This window comes from Gavia stellata, chromosome 5, assembly GCF_030936135.1.
Source record: "Gavia stellata isolate bGavSte3 chromosome 5, bGavSte3.hap2, whole genome shotgun sequence".
NCBI classification, from domain to species: Eukaryota; Metazoa; Chordata; class Aves; order Gaviiformes; family Gaviidae; genus Gavia; species Gavia stellata.
In genome coordinates this window covers 60757528-60779144 of record NC_082598.1, presented here as the reverse complement: position 1 = coordinate 60779144, position 21617 = coordinate 60757528, and positions in this window count along the sequence as shown.

The following is a 21617-nucleotide window of genomic DNA, read 5'->3' as shown; positions in this document are numbered from 1 at the left end:
AGATTTAGAGGCAAAAATTAATTCAAAGAGATGATTTGAAGGTTATGTGGTAAAACGCTCAGTTTCTTCAACTAATTAGGGCTGCTGGGACTGTTGGGGAATGTGCAGTTTCTAGGTCATATTAAGTCTAAGAAGCTGCTTCTTTAGCCAATTGAAAAATAAAGCTTGGCTGAACTGTTTTTGCAATGCAGTTATTTTCCCCCTAGGTTATCTATCTTCATTTATTCTTGCCATATGCTTAGCAACCAAATAGGGTAGAGGCAGAAACCAAAACCACACCAGTTTATTAAAATCTACAGTTCATCTTCTCTTCCCCTCTTGAAGATCCTCCAACAATATTCAACTGTAAAATTTCATATATACAGAAGTGGTGCTTAAAATGTACTTGTTCAGCTGCAACTGATGACAGCTGCTGCTGCTGAATTTCCCATGCTCTGAAAACATGAACAAAAAGTCCAGATGGCCCAATCCTGGGCTCTGTTCATCTCGGGAAGCTGACTGTCTCGGTAGAGTATGTGACCCAGGATTTCTAAATGGGAAGTTGTTGCTTAAGAAGTTTTTTCTTCTGCTGTGGTCGTGCAGCTTCTGATTGTTCCAGACTCAGGACAGATTCAATTTCAGATTCAAATCTGAAATTACAGCTGGTGCTGCCATCCCCATCTTACACAACCATGTAGTGCCTTTCTGAGCAACAAGTCATTGCCTTCTTTTGAGCTCCCCTCAAGGCTGGTTCAACCATTCCCACCTCCATACTCCAGTGAGTTCTCTAGTTATGTATCAGTGGCATTATCTGTTCTTTGCAGGCATGGCCTGCAGGCAGACGAAAGTCTTAGATGAAAACAGAAAATCCATCCCATTGAATAAAACGCAGTCAGGAAACAGTATTTCAGAGGGTTTTTTTTAAAAAGTCTATGAAAAATATTACCGTTCCTACTTTTGTTCCCTAGTCAGGAGACGAGCAGGTTTTTTTCTGACAGGGGAGTCTTTATTTTCAACTGCTTCTGCAGTTTGGCTTTTGTGCTTTTTTCTTGAAGAAATCCAGAATAAAGCCGGCATTTTCACCTTCCACTTGTGTTTCATTCTGGAGTTTATTAAGCAAATGAAAAGAAATTGCTGTTTCATAATGAAATGGAAACGTAAGTTTGACTTGTAAGCGGGCTTTTTTGCTTTATCTAGAAACTTTGCCAAAGGGTGTCAAAACTGTTACAGTGCAAGAAGACAAGGCCTGTAATTACAAGGGCTGCACACGTCCAGGACCCCTGAGAGACAGTAAGCCAACTAACTGGGCAGTGCCAAAGAGATCTGCCTAGGATTTAGCTCTGGTCTGCTCTCCAGAAAAAGAAAAGGGAACACAAGGGAAGAAAGGGACAGCCCCCACTATTCTCTCGCTTTTTTTTATGTACCACAATGCATGAAAGTTATTCCTTTCAGACCTTTTACTTTTTCTAATAAAAAGCCTCATTTCCAAGAAGACTGGAGTGCAAATTACCTTTTCTCTTCAATTACAAAATCTGATCACTGCCTTTTCTTTTTTCACCACTAATAAAAGCTATTGAAGTAAAGCAGTCATCTCTCATTATGGAAAAACAGGCAGTAAGTCACCTTGAGATTAAAATATATATTGCTATACCCTTTCTTGGGAATGTAGTGCAGTAATTGCTTAAGACAATGACAACAGGGACTAGAGGGAATGTTGTATTTTTGTGGAACGTTTCCAGATAATGGGTGAAATCCTCCACTGGTTTAAATCAGCAAAGCTTCCCCAAGCTTCTACTCTGGATAATGTAAATTATCATGTCTTCATTGAGGTCAATGGCCCAGGTCTTCCAGCTCTTGTAACTTGGGATATTTCCCTGAAATATAAACTATAATCCAGTCATTCTAGATAAATATAACAACCCAGGTGCAGTAGATCAGTAACTAATGTTCTAGGCTGTGTGCTGGGATATGCTCTTAGGACAGGGTAGGAATTTGGCATGGCCTTTGCCCATCCATGTAATAGGTTGAGGAATAGCCAAGCAAAGATGTGCCATGTCCTCAGGCTGCCTTGCTGCCTGTCATGGCTGAAGTGGCAAACATCAACTAATTATACCTATGCTTACTCTGAAAAAAAGAGAAAAAAGGGGCATGAGGCTTGTTTAAGAGCAATAGGGACTTGAATTCACAAAGCTTTTCTAGTGCTTATGGTTTTGCTGCAGTTCCATTGTGAGAACTCGGGTGATCAAAGAATTCATGAAGCAAAGGCTTGCTCCAGTGCTGTGCTACTAAAGTTTGAAGAAAAAAACAAAAACCTTGCCCCTACAGAGTGAAAACTAGAGATTCATCGTACTAATAGGAAACAGAAAGCCAAGAACAGGCTAGGGATAAAGTGTTACAATCAGATAATATTTGAAAACTCAATAGAGCAGCCTTCAAAGGTCAGGTTGTCTTATATATTAACAACCTATGGAAACACTTCAGAGGTAGGAGAGCTCAAAGTAAAGGTCGAATGTTTAACCCCTAGCTTTAGAAGGTTGTACATGCAGCTTACAAAAGCAGACAGAAAATACATACTGGTACTTCTCATGTGATATATGAAAAGATTTTTTGTTGGTTTTTAATCCATATCCGTGCATATTTTTGCAGGTTTCTTTAAATGTGAGATACTGTTCTGTTTCAGCAACATGTGGTCTTCATTGCATTTTTGTGTGGCACAGAACTGTTAGCTTTCAGATCGGAAACGGGAGTGACTTGGCTAATTCTAGCAGCATTAGCACAGACAAACCTTTAAGCAGTTCAGCTTGAATTCTGAGATCAAGCACTATAGATTCATATCCAGCCCTCCTATCTTACCATGCATTAACCTTGTCCACATAACAAATGCTAGCATAGTGGTAACAGTTTTACTTTTCTTTCTTCACAATAAGTTCATGAAGAGACTTCCATAACAGTTCTTTAAAAACTGAAGAGATCGAGCATGAGATTTAAAACAGCAATCCCTACTGAATTTCTGTGCAGACACACATGTAGTCAGAGTGATATCATGATATTTACAAATATTTAGGCTTATGTTTGTGTGGCCTTGGACTCTGGGGCCAATGGTGGGAGGTGTAGGGAGACAGAAGAGAATTTTAATCCATGATTGAGGGGACAGCATTAAAGGAGATAATTCTGATTGAGACTCTGCCTCAGCTTCTTTTAATATCTGCCCAGCATAGTACCAGAAAGCCAGAGTTCTGGTTTTGAACACTGGCCCTGAAAAGCCCTAGAAGGACAAAACCCATTTGTAGTCCTTTTTTTTTTTTTTTTGGACTTTTGCATAGCATGAAAGGCAGGAGCTGCCACATAGTGCTCCCATATTGTGGGTCTTCATTCTGAGACTGCCAGCTTCTCAGGATGAATGTCTTCTGAAGGTCACATTCATACTCTATTGGCATAAGCCCTTAAAGCAAGATTGGTGACACCACCTGATATATCTTGTGTGTATGCTTTTTGGAAATAGCTGTCTGATACAACAGGTCGTCTCTTTTGGGGTTTTAGTTGCCAGGATGAGTAAGGAATAGCACAGCTCAAAACATCAGTCTGGGTTATCCTGGCCATACGAAGGGGTCAGTTCCAAACTGAGCTCCTGGGCAAGTTTCTGCTGAACTTAGGAAGGAAAACATCAGCCTCTCCTTGCCCTTTGTCTTGTCTTTGCCAATTCAGCTTTCCTTTAATGTGTTGCCCCCAGCTCAGGCAAGAGAGTGCTGCTTTCATTTAGTGTGCAAGGCAGAAATAGTTATGGTGAAAAATACTGATTCTGGAGAAGAAAACGTTTAATTTCCTGTATATCTCCATTGCATTCTCAGCCTTGCAAAACTGTCAGTTGGAGTCAATCAAAATGCAATGTGTTTCCTCCTCTTTCTCCCTGCAAAAGATTCTATTTTTTAATCGTATCACAAAGCAGCTTATTTTATACTGAAGCTGGAATGGGTTCATTGGTCAATGAGTTCTTCTCTCTCCCTATATATAGATATAGGTGTATCTATATAGGTACATAGAGTGATATACCCCATTCTGCCTTCATTCTGACTATGGAGGTGAAATTGAGGTAAGGGTGGGCTGGCTCTCTTCATCTACTGCCAGGAGAGTACATTCATTCTGAAACAAGCAAACATTGTAGTTGCTTTAAAGCATATCCTGAGCTCTTTGAAGTTTGTCTGCTACGCCAGTGATTTGAGAAGCAAGTGGACCAGAGCTGATGTTAGCATGTCAAAGAGCCTGCTCCATTTTCACGGTGAAAACTCTATTTGAAGTTCTGTGTTTAATGGTGTGGGACTCCATAGACCCCTGAATTGCATGCTGTTATTCCAGATGTGCATTGTCTCTATAGGAATGCAATTTCACAGTCATTAAACATTTTAAGTTCATCAAGTGCTAATTATAGCAGAGAGTATGACAGCAGAATCTTCAAAGCCCTGGTGGACAGAAAAACCTATTGATCATTCAATTGATTTTTATTACTTGGTATTGAGTGGCAGGGCTGCCTGCTGTTTATAATCTGTGGGTTGGTGTTTTTTTTTCTGGTTATTATACTAGACTCATGAAATAGCCTAGCTTGCTCTGGTACAGGGCATTGTTTGAGTGGCATATCACCTGGTGTAGTATACTGCATTACTGCAGCTCTCCAAAATTGCTGTCAGTGCTTTTTTCTCTTCTAGAGAAAGCGCTGCATTTTCTAGACCTTTCCCCTGGAGCTCTATATCCACTGATGATGTCTCAGAGAGTGAAATGAGCCAGCTTCTATATTCTGGTGTGCTGATGTCGACTTGCACCAGCTCCATCAGCCTGGTGAGTTTCCAGTGTGGGAGGGGAAGGAGAGTTTGGCAGTGTGCTGAGACATAGTCACTCATTGCAGTGTTGGCGCTGCTCCTGGGATTTACTGCATGTGATCTGAGTATTGACTCAGTAGGAGCATCGATCAGTCACAGTATCAAGCCACTCGTCTTTGCAATAGAAAATAAGCTGAGAAATGGTGTTTGCTCTCCTAACGGCCACAAAGCTGTCGGGTTTCTGCCAAGCTCCTGGGGGACAGGCAAAAGGGAACAAGAGGTCCTGCCATTCCTGTAAGCTGCTTCCTCTTGTGACTTGCTATGGCTGATCTCCCCCCTCTTACACTCTTTTCTCCATCCAGTCTCTGTTAGCTGCTGCTTGCAACGGAAGGATAAGCACAGATACCTGCAAACCTGCCAGTTGAGGAGTTAAGTGTTCAGGATGAATTTTGATGTTAATGAGCCACGCAGAGCAGGCAACAGGCAGCCCCAGAGGATTCATCTCAGGGGCTTGTGGCAGATACCTGTTGAAACAATTGGAAAGACTTCCACTGACATCAGTAAGCTCTGGTTTCCTTCCTAATCGCACCCTCCCGTGTTTCTCAGGGACTTGAATCCAGGAAGCTAGATAGACTGTGCTCATGACCCACAGCTCCCTAATGTTCTTTCTGTGCCAGGGCTCTGGAGAAACAGGCTGTATCCCAGCTGCGCTTTAGTCTTCTGGATACATTAGTTACACACCTCAGGGCCTCAGTTTCCCCATCTGCAAATACAAAGATAATGATAGTTGCTTCTTTTAAAAAAAAAAAAAGCCTGAAGACTTCTCATTCATTGCATAGAGGAGCTGATTGCTTCCATTGTTAGTTTGTGTGACTGGACAGCAAGAAAAGGAGATGAACAAAACCAAAATGGATATATCTAGTATCAGGGCAGCTACATCAATGATCCTCTGAGAGCCCATGTGTTGTGGCAGACAGAGATCAGACTTCTGTTGGGCCAGAACCAGTTAGCTTAGCTAAATTGTCTCTTTGCTGTAAACAACCTATATTTAGGATAGGATCTTTGAAAGCTGTCACGATTGACCCAGTGTGATCATGTTGAAATGAAATGCCAAAACTCAACTGCATGAGGAAGGAACATAGATTGCTGTAGACCTTTGTGGTAAAGAACATCCTGAATGCACAATCACTCTTTAGTGTTAAGGGTATTTCTGCTAGCTCCTTCTGTCAGTTGTTTTCTTTAAGAATTCAGGGGAGAGAAAGAGAGAAAAGAAGAAAGTGCATTTAAGATGCAAGTTTCATTTACAGAGATGAATTGGGAACAGGTGCTTCACATAACTGAGGGGCACTGTTCTGTGAGAGAGCCCTTGAGAGTCAAGAGAAAGGAATTACAAAGAGCAACAGTATATTCAGAAAGATAACTATAATCAAGCCCTTTCCGTGTCTATTAAGGGGAAAAGACAACAACCACAAATGCAATGGAGAGATTAAAATTGACTTTGTAAAAAGCCATTTTTTATTTATTTTTTGTTTCTCTGAAATAATTTCAAAACCGAAGACAGGAATAATTGAAGCATTTATAGAATATATCAATAATACCTCATTATCCAGCTTTGCTTCAATCCACTGATTTCAATTTTCTTTTGAACAAGCGGCGTTTATCAGAGGACTTAGCATATGAATGGGGAGGGGGGATAAATGTAAAATACATGCTCTAGATTTACATGTCTTAGGATGCCAAATAGCCATCAAAACTAATTGTTTCTGAAATGCTTTATAAACCTTATCTTATGTGTTGACCCTAATCAGAGCAATTAATTTCATAATGAATTCTTTCTACACACGCCCTATCTTATTATTATCCTTAGTATAAATTAATAACATCATGATAATAATTAGTAGATATGAAATTGTCTCTCCACTACTTCTCACAGCATGTGGGCTTGATATAAAAGAACAACAAGGATGACAATTAGAGGAAAGCATGTCAGCTGTATTGATTGCTGTGCACCTTAACCCTAGCATCTGCAAAATGGGCTTTATTTAAATGTGAATATCTTTGATACTCTCCTTCTGTTTCTCCTCCTATTTTATTTCAACAGTTTTCCTTCCTGCAAGAGGCAAACATCTCCCCCCTCAAGCTCACTGCAAAAATATTAAATTAGAATTTTAGGGCCTGCTTCAAAGTGTGCTGATGGCAGATTTGGGAGCAAATGAGCAACAGGGACCTATGATTTAGGAGAGCATCAGTGTCTGGAGATCCATCTGTAATCTCTAAACCTTTCTTGAGGTTTCAGCCTTCCAGAAACCTCAGGAAAAGTGGACATCTTTACACCTTGGACCGTGGTTTTGTGGCCTCACTAAGACAAATTGAGTAGGGTGCTGCTGTCACAGTGCCAGATCCATTGCTTGCTCAGCCTCACCACCTAACCATAGGAAGGTAGTGTGAGAGGGTAGTGGAACTGCCCATGTTTAGAAGAGCATAAGACAGACATGAAACTACAGCCTTAGCCATTTTATTGGGCTTTACTGAATACATTACTGTCCATCAATCAATTATTGAAATAAGTCTTCTCACTTCTCTGAAGGTAAAAACCTCTTTCTACAGGCATGGCTGTAAAATGATGGTCCTTGTCAGTCCACAGCCCTATCTTTAGGCCCAGCTCTGTTACAGCCTTAGAATTTCTTTTCTCCTTTATTCAAAGTCACTTTTCCAGCCTGTGCAGTCACACGAAAACATGACACACCTGCATTAAGAAATTATTGCCTGAAGCCAACAGCTTGAATAGGGACCGAAACAGGACATGGCACATGGAAAAATTGCTTCAGAATGTTTTATTCATGCACCTGACTGATGATGTATGGTCTGTAGCTTTATGGTAATAGGAAAAAAAGAGATCTGTTGTGTTGTGGTTTTTTTTTTTTTAAAAAAAGAGGAAATTATCAAGACCATGGAATATTAAACACAAAAGGAGAGTCTTCTCTGAAACAGAAGATGTTAAGTCACTTTGGTTCTTTAGTGCAAGCAGAAGAGCTCAACCTTAACTTCTCATTCTGGAAACTGAAGTTAGAAGAACACATTCCCTTGATGGCATTTCAAGAAGAGATAGCTAACATTTCCCCTGCAAAGGGAGGTATTTTGATGTTTTGCAAAGAAAGCCTGTGACAGATTCACATTGCTGACGGTCAAGATGAAGGCGCAGCTATCACAGAAATACAGTCCCTTGTGTGTTTCTTTTTTTTTTTCCTAAATCGGTTGTGAACAGCTTTTAAACTATCTTTGTGTTTTTGAAACGAGCATCTTGAAGTGCTGCCTCTATCACAAAATCTGCAATTCAGTGTACAGGTTAAAATGTTAAGCACAAAATGTGGTCTTGATATAGACAGTGAATGTTTCGTTGTTATTGGCAGTACTAGTGTGAATCCTAGATCATCAAACTAAGTTCACAGTCCCCTTGTGCTTTGTGCCACACACACAGGTAGTAGGAAAGATTCAAAGGCCCTCTGCCCTGCACACACCAAGGGTGTATCTGAGTTCTAACCATGACCTGCCTGATGCATCTTTCATCTAAAAGGTGAGGGCCTACCAGTAGCAAAAGTATGGCACAGGCCACAAACTCTAGAAACTTTAGAATGAATACTTCTACAGAAACAGTGGTCAAACAATCAAATTCTAGTTCGTATATTTTTTCCTGACTATTTTTTCCGTCTTCAAAAATGAAATTAAGATAATGGGTAATCAAAAAGTTACTTCACAAAGTCTTTAAGTATTTAATTTTTAAAAATGCCAAAAAGAAATCTTTCCTCACTTCTACTTTTCAGGCCAAGAATATTTGCCAAATTCTACTGAAATTTTACATTCATCTTGGAAAATGAAACAAAGTTAATTCCAGTTGTGTAGAAGTGTTCACAAGCTTCTTTTTAATCTGAGAACAGAAGCTTCTTTGGCATCCTCACCTATTGCTCACCATGCTCTGCGGCACAGCCTTCTGGAGTCCAGACCTGCTTGGTGGCAGCATGTCCATACTGACCTCTGTAACAGAATCACTACGGTTGGAAAAGACCTGTAAGATCATCAAGTCCAACCATTAACCCAACACCACCATGCCCATTAAACCATGTCCCGCAGCGCCACGTCCACACGTTCCTTGAACACCTCCAGCAATGGTGACTCTGCCACCTCCCTGGGCAGCCTGTTCCAATGCTTCACCACTCTCTCAGGAAAGAAATTTTTCCTAATATCCAGCCTAAACCTCCCCTGGCGCAACTTGAGGCCATTTCCTCTTGTCCTGTCACTAGTCACTTGGGAGAAGAGACCAGCACCCACCTCTCTGCAACCCCCTTTCAGGTAATTATAGAGAAGAAGATGGCAGCAGAACTTACAGCAGTATCTGTACTTGTACAGCCAAATAGATTTCCATGTAAGTAATATTCAGCCCCCAAATTTGCTCTCTCCTTTATTTTTTAATAACTCTGCACTAATTCCCATGGCATTTGTGTGGTTACATTGGTCCTCTTAGGCTTTCAGTTCACCTTTGGCTTTGGTTCAGAACATAAGGTTCACACAAGTGAAGTTAACGTGACATGAATGCATTCCTTCTGGTGATTATTGGCTATATGTAGCAACCAAAAGCCTTTTAGTTCTAGTATATTTTTCTGTCAGATGAGATTTGGATATTATCCAAGGCACATCTTGTGTTGTTCAGATAACAGAGACTGATCTTAGCCTCACTTTAACTCAGGTACCAGCAGTAACTCCAGCTTTGGCTCTACTACTTGACTTTTGTGTATCAATGCTGATTTAACCAGCTTGAAGGTTGGGACAGGTATTATAAAGAACTCAGGTCCTATTAAGCCAATTAAAATCTGTGAACATTTTAAATAATGAGATACTACTGGTCACTTAAAACAGTGGGGTCTGCACAGCTGAAATGTTTTGGTAAAATAACCTGTCCATAATCTTGACAACCATGGATGTTCTCGTGGTTTAATGGTGTTACTGTGGAGATTTAGGGAGTCCGCAGCATAGCTTGTGAATGCCTTTGCTCTCTAATCCAGTGAGGTGAGTAGCCATACGGTAAAAATGGTGCGCAAACTTCTCTCTTAATCATACATCAGGAGTGTCATTTCGGATGATCACAGGCTGGAGTATTTTCTAAGTGACCCGCAGGCCTGTAAAATCTGTCAGGCACCTGAAACATCTCTGCAGAGCTGTAGGCAAGCAAAGGGGCTGAGGAGATACGGAGGAGTCAGCCCAGAGCACGTGTTTCTACTTCAGTTCCACTAGAGTGCAGTTTTGTCACAGTCAAAGCTGAGAAGAGCAGATAAGACCACGGGTGCAGCATGGAAATTCTCTCAGCATGCGCATTATCCCGCATAGTATTCTCACTGAGATTAGGATGCAAGCTCTGTTACTTGGTTGTGTATAAATCCAGATTCAGTTTTTGAGCTGAACTAATACTAAAGACTAAGAAGTCCTATTAAAGACCAGGTATTTTATTTAGATTCAAATCAGTAATTTTGATTGTACTCTGAAAGCCCAGTTTAGGATTGATTGTGTTGGAACTAGGTAAATGCTTAATGTTTGGCATATAGTCAGTTGTACGTATTTGAATTACCTTGCTGAATCAGAACCTCCTTTAATATAAAATATGGAAGTGGCTGGAAATCTGCCAGAATTGGGTAAAATATGGTCAGCCTTTGAGATTGCACTGAATGGTAAATTATGTTGATCCTTTAATAGAGAAAGTTCCGCTGATTTAGTATATTGTGTACCTGTTCAGTGAGCTCTGAGAAAATTCCAAAATTAGATTAAACTTTGAACTTTCTGCAAAGGAAGAAAACAAGAAGTGCTTAAGTTCTGATACTTTATTAAAGAGATGATTGCTTATGAGTGTAGACTTTTTTGGTGTTTCCAAATACTGAATCATCAATTCACGTAGTGCTTTTGTTATCTGTCAAAAAAACTTTGCCTTCCCTCCTCCAAACACTTTTGACAGGAATTTTTTTTCCCCATGCAAAACTGTTTTACTGAAACCCACTGATTTGTGCAGCTGTACTGTTTAGAGTATTGTTAAACATGTGCTGCATACCTGGGTTATAAGGTGATTAAATTCCCCCTCTGAAAAATATATTTTATAACCATAGTGAAAGTCATCGAGTCTCCCTCCCTACCTTATGCACCTAGCCCTCTTGCATAAATTCTTATATCCTTTTTCTGTATCACTAAATACTCATGATGTGTTCCAGAGGAGCAGACCTGGACAGAAATATTCTGTAGAGAAAGCTCCTACACAAAACTCAGCTAGTACACAAGCGAGTCCCTTACACACAATTGAGAGGAACCAACCAGGAAAATGAAGGGGAAAAAAAATTGTAACTTTACCTGTCTCTTTCAACTGCAGCAATGAATGACTGGGCAAACTGCACAAGATAAATGTGAATTAAACCTGGCTGGTAAGAAACATTAGTTCATCTAAGGTGAGTCATGAGCTTTCAGTTCATTTCACCTAGGCCTGTCAGGATATTCAAATACCTGTAACAAACACTGAAATAACTGTAGTGTTTTTCAAGTTAAAAAAAATGGGCCTATAACTTCCATAGAAGCTACAAACCCTGTGTTTTTAACCAGCTCTAAAATATTGTAGCTTATGAATTTTCTATGAAATATCAATAATTATGGAAGTGCTTGTAGTGATGTCAGAGAGATTGTTTTTCAGCTGCTTCTACTGGGGACTGTTAGCTTTGTGTTAGTATTAGCCACACTTGTCATATAATTTTGCTACAAGCAGACTTTCAAGAACTGGTTATTTCATGAAAGCATTTGAATTGTCCTTACTTGCATCATTGCCTTCTGATTACTTCTGTTGCCTTCTGATAGATTGTCTTTAAAACTGTTTGGCCTGCAGCCTGGCAGGCACGTGGCAGGGAAGGCAGCTGGCCCAAAGTCTTTTTTTAACCCTAATCCCTGCTCTTTTAAAGATGTGCTTCTTCAAAAGCTGTGCTATAGAGCCACAATTTCAAAAATAGCTGTCATCTGCAATAACTGAACGCAGGATGAATCGGGCTTACTATTTCACTGAGAGCAGAGTGGGGCCTAGCTGAGCACTTTACAGGGTAGCCTGAAATATCCTCAACGTTCAAAGAATTAATTATTCAGAAAGCCAGAAACTCTTCCAGAGTATTTCCTATGTTGGGAATGCTGCCTGAGCTGCTCAGATAAGTTATGTCATGTTTACCTGAAGGTAGTATCTCAGCTGTTTGTGAGCATTACTCACCATATCCTCTTAGAAAAACCCAGTCTTAAAAACAGGCAGGTGAGCAAAGGCAGGATGGAGAGAGGAAAACCCTGAGGTCTTTGTTCAACAGAGTGGCTATCTGCCAATTGAAACAGAACAGTGAAAGCAAAACCTGCTTCTGTAATAAACAGTAGCTTTTCTTATGGGTCCTAACAATGTTTTGCCCTCACCAAGAAGGGACTTGTGATTGGTGACATTCATGGTACACCAGACATATTACTGCTGGGTTTATTTTGTGTACCTAATTAAAGCTGGAATGGCTCATGGCTCACTGCACCTTTCCATGACATGAAGCCTCTTGACATTATTTATGCGACTGCTAAGTGACACAGAAACACATCCGAGGGAGAGGCAGAGAGGACCAAATGGCTAAAGAAAGGTCAGGGCAATACCACATGGCTGCTTGGCTGCTTCCGAGAAATGGAAACAGAAATTCTGCTCCCTTTGAACCCCTCCTTATCTGTTCTTTGTTAGCAAAATTAGTTTATGAGTTGTGTCATTGAGGGCTTAATTTTCCTTTTATTGCTTTGGAGGGCCACAAATACACGCAAAGCAATAAAGTAGAAATATGAATGTAGACGTTCTCTTTTAAAACTGTCAGCAATTGGCTGTCACACAGACAGCATTGTTTCTCTTTGTGCTTTATGCTGCAGACACTCCCAGATCAGGGCAAGACGCTTAAACATATTCTGCATGTTTCGGGAACATCTGTTGGCATATCATCATCTGAGAACAAATTTGCCAACCCCCATCAGAAATGCCACTAATACATGTTTATATCAGGAGTCCAGGCATGCAGCAGGAGCTCAGCATTGTTTTTTTGTCATGATATACCAGCCTCTGAAATCTAGTATGCAAGAAAAGGTCTACAGTCTGATCAGCGGTACCGAACAGGTTTTATAAGATCAGCAGGTTCAAAGCAAGTATAAGGAAACGCTTTCTCGTACAATATGCAGTTAATCTGTGGAAACTTGTCACCATAGGATGGTGTGGATGCTTAAAGCTTACAGAGGTTCAAAAAGTGACTGAATAAATTCAGGAAAAATAGAAAAATCACTGGAGAGTACTCATCCCTATCACCACATCCCATTCAAGGGGCCTTATGTCTTGGATTACTGTAAGCCTCAGTGTACCTGGGAAATATAACTGTGATCTTGCTTTGGTCTTATCTGTGTACATTGGCATCCGTTACTGGCCACTCTCCAAAACGGTCCAAAAACAAGTAGAGTTTTTTGCATTACAGAGAGCAAGAAATTTCACAGATGCTTATTCTGCAATTAGATCCTTAAAACTAAACAAACGCTCATGCTACTTAGCATCGTTTTACATACAGTCAGTCAGGAAGTCTTCATGTAAACAGCAAAGATTACCGAGTGGCAGGCCCAGGTTGATTATTACTTTCTGCATAACATGCCATTTCCTTTAAAATCAAACCCACGTGAATGTGAAAAGTTTGCTTTGTATTTTGTGGACTCAAATATTGCAGTGATGCAGGAGTTTTCCAATCTGGAGAAAAATTCCACTCAAAATATCCTCCCTGTCTGGAGGGGCTTCTACCCTTTAACTCTTTAGCTCTTCAGATCTGGGTCTCTTATGTACGTTGGCGTGTTTGCTCTAGGTTGATATCAAGCAAACAGAGACTGTGACAAAAGAGCTTCATTTTTAAGTCCATTACGAAAACGTAGATCAAGAAATAAAAGCTATTCTAAGTCTCTTCAGCTAAGGCCAGAAACACAATAAAATGAGGTTTTGAAGGGCAAAGTGAGAGCATAAAAGAAAATGAGGAGAGAAGAGAGAGTGAAGGGAAGGAAAAGAGTTCAGATGAGGTTAGAGATGTGCTAAAAAATAAAGAACCAACACATTAAAAATCATACCATGAAGAAAAGGCCAATGGCCTTGCTGATAGACTGATGATTTTGTGGGGCAGAGGTGGAACTATGTTACACTTCACAGCCCTGACTTGACCTAGGCTGACTGACAGTCTTTCTTTCCCGTTTCCCAGCCATTAAGGATTTAATTTGGTTCATACTGCCTCTATTCTCTCCTGAGTGTTCATTTCTTCCTATTTATAAAAATGCCATATATCCTGCAAGGGCATCATGAAAAAGTCTGTGTGCAGTTTTGGTTTAAAACACAAAGCAATCCAGATACTGACTGTCTGTCTCCTTTTCATTTCTGATTTGCACAATAGTTGGATCTTTTTTAGCAGTGAACTGACTTTGCCATACACATTCTTTGCAGGACATGAAATAGTTTTGAGTTGTTGCATATGAAGTGTCTTCAGTCTGCTAGAAAATGTTTATTGTGTAAGCCAAATGCAATCTGAAAACACTGTGCTTAGATATTTACATTTCTGGTCAAGATGTTTTGGTCTCTATGTTATGCTGTGTCGACTTGCAAAGGTTCGAAGCCAGAAAAGGGCTTCATTGTGCTAAAATGTCCTCGATACCATTCAGCTCCTAGATGATGTTTAAGCTTTAGCAGGAGCTGTGTTAGGCTAACACCGAACCCGAATAAGTCTAATCTGTTGAGTGAGATCTTTCAAAGATAATCATTCTGTTAACAGGCATTAAGGTCTTACGAAAATGTGCCTGTTGGTATCAGCTGATACCTGTGGATTTTTGTCAGGGCCTGAGAATGCAAAGAAGGAAAGCAAAGCATTGGAACATATTCATGGAAATTAAATGTTTCTACTTTTGTGTTTCACAGCAAACATCAGATTTCGGATAAACGGCTAGCCTCTGCCATGATCATCTGAAATGAAATACTCAGATTTAAACTGATAGGCACTGTAAAAAAACCAACCCCAAGCATGCAGAACAACTGAACAGCAGTGCCTTAAAATGAAAACCAGGGAAAAATTGTGCTGGGATTTTCCAAGTCAGTCATCTTTGGTGTAGCCCTCCTGTGAATCATGTCAACAAAATTAACACTGACTTCAGTGGAGCAGACCTCTCGGTTAGTGCTGAACAGTTATAACCCCTGCTGCACATGTGAGCACTTACTGCCAGTGACATTTGACCTGAGCAATGGCACACACAATGTGGGCTCCTCCAGCAGCAGTTGGTGGTGCATGTAGCTGTCAGAGTCTTCATCTCCTAGCCTGACAGTCTAGCTTAGTTCTTAGAAAGCTACAGAAGAAAACAGTCCCCAAGCTGTGATTGAAGCTGTGTGGCTCACTGGTATCATCAGGATTTGATTAATGATTTTAAGCACACATGTGCTAGTGTAGGGCTTACGGGACCCAGTCACTTTGTACCTCTGAAGAGGAGAGGGAGTGGCAGTGTTTGTTAGGATTTCCCATACCAGGGAGTTGGTAATGCAACGGTCTCAACTAACTGCCATAGGTGTGTGGTCCCTTCAGCCCTTTATCTGGTAGTTTACACTGCCTTAAAAGTCATAAAATGTACATATTATAGCAATACCCAGAAGAAAGAACCCACTGCACGAAATACAGTGGAAATTTAGCAAAAGCCTTGCTTTGGCACTGGTGGCAATTCCTTTGACGACAATGCCATTTGTGTTTTGCAAGCAATAAAACCTCATTGCATTCCTTTCCACTTCTTTTCCACTTGCATGCACTTGCAGTTAACTGCGGGAAAACTATCCATTTCTTCTGACCAACATCTCCCTCTCACTCTGTTTAGGGGAAAACACAGAATTAATTTTTGTTTTGTTTCCAGATCTACCACCCTGTTCTCCAAATCCCCATCTGACTAGCACCATGCAAACTCCAGGGGACGCACAGGCATTCAGAGTTGTCAAAATCAAGGGCCTTTCTCCCACAGTTAAACTCCACCTTCTTTGACCAGGAAGGCTATTGATGGGCTAAGTCCTGGGTCTGCTGGCCCAGGTGAGAAATATTTCATTTATCCTGAGCTGTGGGACCGATTAGTAGCTGATACAGTTGCACTACTCCCAAGCCGGTGTCTGCTCTGTAAGGCAGGAGCTCCCATTCTGAAAGGTATGTATGTTATAAAACAATCTCTAGGTACTGTGTTCCTGGTATGGAGAGCATTTGTTCGCTGACTGTGTGGCCAAGCTTCTGAAAGAACTTGACAGTACAAGCGTTCTGTCCGGCTGAATGCTTTGCAGTGTGAATAGGCCTGTTCAGAACTGCTGCTGTGATCCAATGTATCACTAAGGGGTAAAGCGCTTAGCAGGGCACAGCAGACATACCTTCTACTCCTTGCTGTAGAGAGGAGAGAGGGCTAGGAAAAGATGCTTAATTTAAACCCTTCTGTAAGATAAGTACCTTCTCCGTAAAGTGCACTGACATCTTCTCATGGAAAGAGCTAGGTATTAGTATTATTAAATAAGGCTTAAAGCCTTTGGCTCTTTCTTGTTTCCAGTTGCTTGAGCAGTTAATATGTTCACCTGATGGGAAACTCACCTGTGGTTTTCCCTGCATGAAACTTATAGTAAGTTCTCCTAGGTGGATTCATAAAACATTCCTCATAATCCCCATTTATTTCAAGCCATTTTGCTGCTCCGAATAGCACGGTACCTCATAAAGAACATTTCCTTTCATTCAAAAATCATTTGCATTTTATTTGTGCCTCAGAGGAAGAACAATCCAAGCTGATTACAATCCACAGACACTGTACGTAATGAAAAATTAATTGCATCAATCTTTTTGCTGTAGTGGTCTTAACAACTCATTTTCAACCGGTCATTTCTCCACCTGCTCGCTGAGGCCTAAGCAGCTGAAGCAAGCGCATCTCTGACACTGACTGAATACCAATGAAGCTAAGGTCACCTAAGCGTCAAGTGAGTGGGAGAATAGCACCCAGCAAAAGATGTCAGCGTTTTGGACCAGCAGCAATCTATGTGATAGAAACCAAGTAAGTAACTGGAACACAAATCTTAGTGAACACACATCGACACACAGATGGACGCAAAAGAAAAGTTGCAAGGGGAAGGAAGGATGTGTCTAAATCAGAACAGCAAACAAAGGTTGTTCTGGGTCCCTTCATCAGAGCCGTCACTTGGCAAGCATTGACAGCAGTTGTAAATCAAGATTTGCATGCTGGCTCCAATGCTAGCGATTTGTTCTGCCAGGTAAAGCACTCTTGCAGAATGCGTATTTATCAAGACATGGTTTCTGCTTTCTACAATCAAAGCTGCTAAAATACAAAGGAAAAGTAACCATTAAAAATCAATACTTTACAAAGCGAGAAAAAATGGGGCGGGGATGATACCTTCCTGCCTGCCTGCATCAATAACCCTGCAAGGGAGTAATTTTCATCCCATGCCTGCACTGAAAATGTTCTTTGGGTGCAATTCAGTGCAAGCTGTATCTAAAGGCACTTTATGTGCAGGGAAAGTTAGAGTATTCCATGCTGAACCATGGAAAATTACCAGAACTGGCAAAAGAGTGTAATTGCTTGATACTGGTTGAAATGGCTTGAATTTTCCAAATTCTCTTAGGACTCGGTTAGAGCCCTCAGATGGGTTATGGGGATGGCTGAATTTCAGCCATCTTTTAGAGAGTTTAGTCAGGCATCCACATAGATGCCTGAGGAAATGCCTGTGTTTATATTTCACCACAATTTCAGATTGTTTTAGGAGGAGAAGAGTCCCATATTTCTCCAGACGGATTTTCTTTTTCTGCTTAGGTGCATGCACATTCTCCAAAGTAAACAAACCTGTGCTTTTGAAGGAGGATATTTTATCTATAGGGGGTCAAACATAACACACAGGAACTTTAAAAAAAAAACCCCACAACACAGCATTCCTGATAATATGCTGTATCTCCCTGTGTAGCAGAAGAATTTAAATTGAATTTTTTTTAATTGATTATGATCATTACTTTTAATTTTCCTCTCGAAAGTGCTTGCTACAGTTCGATAATGGAGGGAGGAAACAGCTGGTACGCACATTTGTGAGTGAGCAGAATTTAATAAGGTAATATGTTTATTTTCTAGGTGTCAAGAATTACGAATTTATGCCAGGTCAAATTAATGCGCATGTTTTCACACAGCACAGTGAAGAGCTCCATAAGCAAGCGCTGTTGTATTTAGGGTGCTTGTGAAACATCTACTCCTGCAGGAATGAGAGGAGAGCCTCTGTGTTATGGAGATGCAGCCTTATGGAGACCATGCCACAGAAGTGGCAGGTCACATCTAACCCACACCTCAGTATTCCCCCAAAAAACCCAAAACCAACATAAAGCTGCTGGCCGTAAAAAATGTGGCTGTATCTGGTGCACAAGCCCCAGGCCCCCATCCTTCTCCTACTACAAAGTGCCCCATAGCATTTCAAATACAAATACAAATAAAAACTAATTTTCTTTTGTCTGCCGAGGCATCAGTATGATAGCATGTTTGTGGTGTAGATAAAAAACAGATATCAAACTCTGTTAAACTTTGGGCTAGACTTCTTTGCTTCTTCCCAAAACCAAATAGTAAATATTGACTGAAGTAGGTTTATCAATATTTATCTTGAGGGGAAAATAAATCTTCCTGTTTGCAAAACTGTAAAGCCAATTTTGTTAAGGAGAGAGATGACTCAAATGGTAAGTTTCCCAATAATAATCTCAGTGCCTTTCAGCAAACGGAGGACATTAAAAGGGAATGATCAGCTAGGGAGCATCCAAAAGGGACTCCCAGAGGCATCTGGGTGCTAAGGCCAGGCAGGTGCCCAACAAATAGATCCTTCTGCTTTTAGACAGAGTGCCATTTTCAGAGGCGTCCCCTGAATTTCCCATTTAGAAAGTGACGATGGACTTGCGTACGTAGAGAGACAGGAGCTGCGTGGTTTGGATACCTGCTGCCCTGCCAGGACAGAGGAGACGCTGTGTGATGCCACTCAACCCTAGCAGACGTTTACCTCTTAGGGTGAAGGCAAGGAGAGCTGTGCAAGGAGACCATGGGTTTGTGAAGGAAAGGGAGATTGGGGAAGGTAGAACTTACATGGGCAGTGAAAGAAATCTACTTGTCAGGCCAGAAAGATCAGAGGGACAAAGAGGTGTGAGACAGGAATAGAAATAGATACACAGTCTGCACAACTGTAACTGGAGAGAAAGCAACTGTCCTCGTGCAGCTAATGAGACGTGAGCCAGTGCTTCTGCCAGCGCAGGGAGGGAGGCGATGCCCCCAGAACCGAGGGCAACCTGACAGCAGCAGCGAACAGAGCAGGCGTAGTGGTGGAGGGACATGGGCAGGAGCTCCCTGGCCTGGCACGCTAGGGACAGCGAGCAGGAGGTTAGAAAATGGTACCAAGCCCCTAATTCCAGCTCCTGTGTTCCTTTCTTTTCTAAATAGCTCTGCTCGTTATGTCTTTGCCCATGCATAAAGGCTTTGTGCATTGATACATGTAAAGGAAAGGTCAGAGTCAGCCCTGAATTTGCTGACCCTTGGCTAGAGGAAGTAAGTTGTGGCACTGAACTAGATGCAGATAGTGCCTTGTGCTTACTGAGGTCGGGCTACTGAGGATTTTGCTACCACGCAGGTAGGACTCTTTTTTGAGAGTCCACCCAGGAATAGAACAAGTTGCCCTCTTTCTTCTACCCTCTCACTGGAAAAATCCCATTACTCTCAGGGGTACAGATTCGCTTCTCCTTTCTCCATGCTCCTCCACCCCTTGCACAAGGAGGGGAAAAAAAGGATTGTCTTGAGACCAATAAATGAAGAGTTCTGCCAAAATGATTTAATACTGACTGTATAAAGTGTCAATTATTAAATGTTCCATACCCAGTGATAAGGAAAGGAGGAGATGGATTACCAGTTCAGTGACACATTGCAAAATACACTTAGCTGAGATGAATACCCGAATTGTCAGGTTAGAAATTACTTCATTAGAGAAGGTAGGAGCATGTGGAAAGGTGCAAAACATAATCCTGCATGGGGCAGGAAGAGTTATTTGCATAAAACAACTTGAACTAATGGTTTTAACAAGTTGATTCCAAACTGTAAGTCTTGAATTATTTCCTGTTGACCTTCAGGAAAGTGCTTGAGTATCGGGATGATTTGAGGGGCTCCAAAACCAATGTTGTAACCTGCTTAGTTTTCAGCACAAAAAAATAAGCTCTGATCCCTTGAGATATTATTCACTGACGTATGTGCATCTGGGACAAGTGGTTATAAGAGGGCAACTATTTCCTTAAGAAACATTCTGTCTTTGGAAATTTTCTTGACTGTTTATATGAGTCTGAAAGATGAGGTGGATTAATGGTGGGATCGCTGCCAGCTTCTGCAGGGTTAAAAAAATAAAGCATGTCAAAAACTAACATGTGGTCATCATCCTAAGATGTTAAGGTCCACTGGATAGCCAGCGTCCCTTGTTCTCTGTGTCATCATGAGAACGATGACTATGGGATAAAAGCCTCTTAGTGCCTGAGTGCTGAAGAGACTGCATGCACATGTCTTAGTACTTGTATGTGGCACAGGAGTGCCAGTATGAGTCACTTTCCTTTCCTGTAAGGTCTCTTGCTGGCCGTTCCCACATTGTTGCTACAGTACCACAACATTACTCCCTCCATCTTACGCATGTGTTTGTGTGTGTGCACGCTGTACAGGTGACGTAAGAAGTCTGCAGCTGTAACTCAGCTCAGTATTAGGTGCTAGGATAGTATGCTGGCTGGAGACATCCTCCTGACTCCACTGAAAGGAGAGACTTGGTGTCTTAAGAAATCCTGTCATGTCCCCCAGCTTGCTTTCTGCAGCAGTTGTTAGGAAAGGCGGCTGGGGTGACCTTTTCTCCCTGTATGCTGTTGAATGACGGACTTTTGGTTTTCTCATTGCCTCCAGAGTTCTAACTCAATTTCCTCTCCTAGAGACCACGTGGACTTTCCAAAGTGCTTCCATTTATCAATCTCAGTATCCTAAGGTTTTGTCTAAGAAGGATATCCAGACCCAGGAACAATGCCTCAGAGATATGTGCTTCATTTCTAAAGAAGAAAAAGAAAGCAACATGATCCAACTCTTTGTCCTTGTGCCATCGTTAATCTGCATAAAGAAGATTGAACTGTCAGGTTCTGCATAAATTCCTACCAGAGAGAGGACATAAAGAACAGGTAGAAGAAAAAGCACACAGCAAAACGAGAATGACTATTACAGTGAAAGAGGTACCAACTGAAGGGGAGGAGCTTTTGAAACCAATGTTATGCAATGAAATGCGATGCTAACATTGCATATTGTACAGAAGAGTTGCCTGAAGGCTGTGTTCTACCACGGCAGCATTTATCTCTGTGAGTGAGCAGAGACAAGGGACAACTGCCAAGAGGAATAGCCACAAGTGAGTTATTCTGTCTTTCTGTGCTAGCAATGACAAGTGGCAGAAGGGAAATCCATCATCACCCTCCACATTGCTCTCCAGGATTGAAGCTGTTTCACGCAGCAGCTGGAGGGGATGGAAGATACTTGGAAAGGTGATCATGCAAGATCCTAACAGCTAAAGGTTGTAAGGATTTTCCCCAAATGTAGGAACTTATTGAGGTGCACAGCTAGAACTCCATGAAGGTCCAGAGTGCTCATCCTGTTACGCAGGCACCAAATGTAGTGCTGAAGAGTAGAACTACTAGGTTTCTA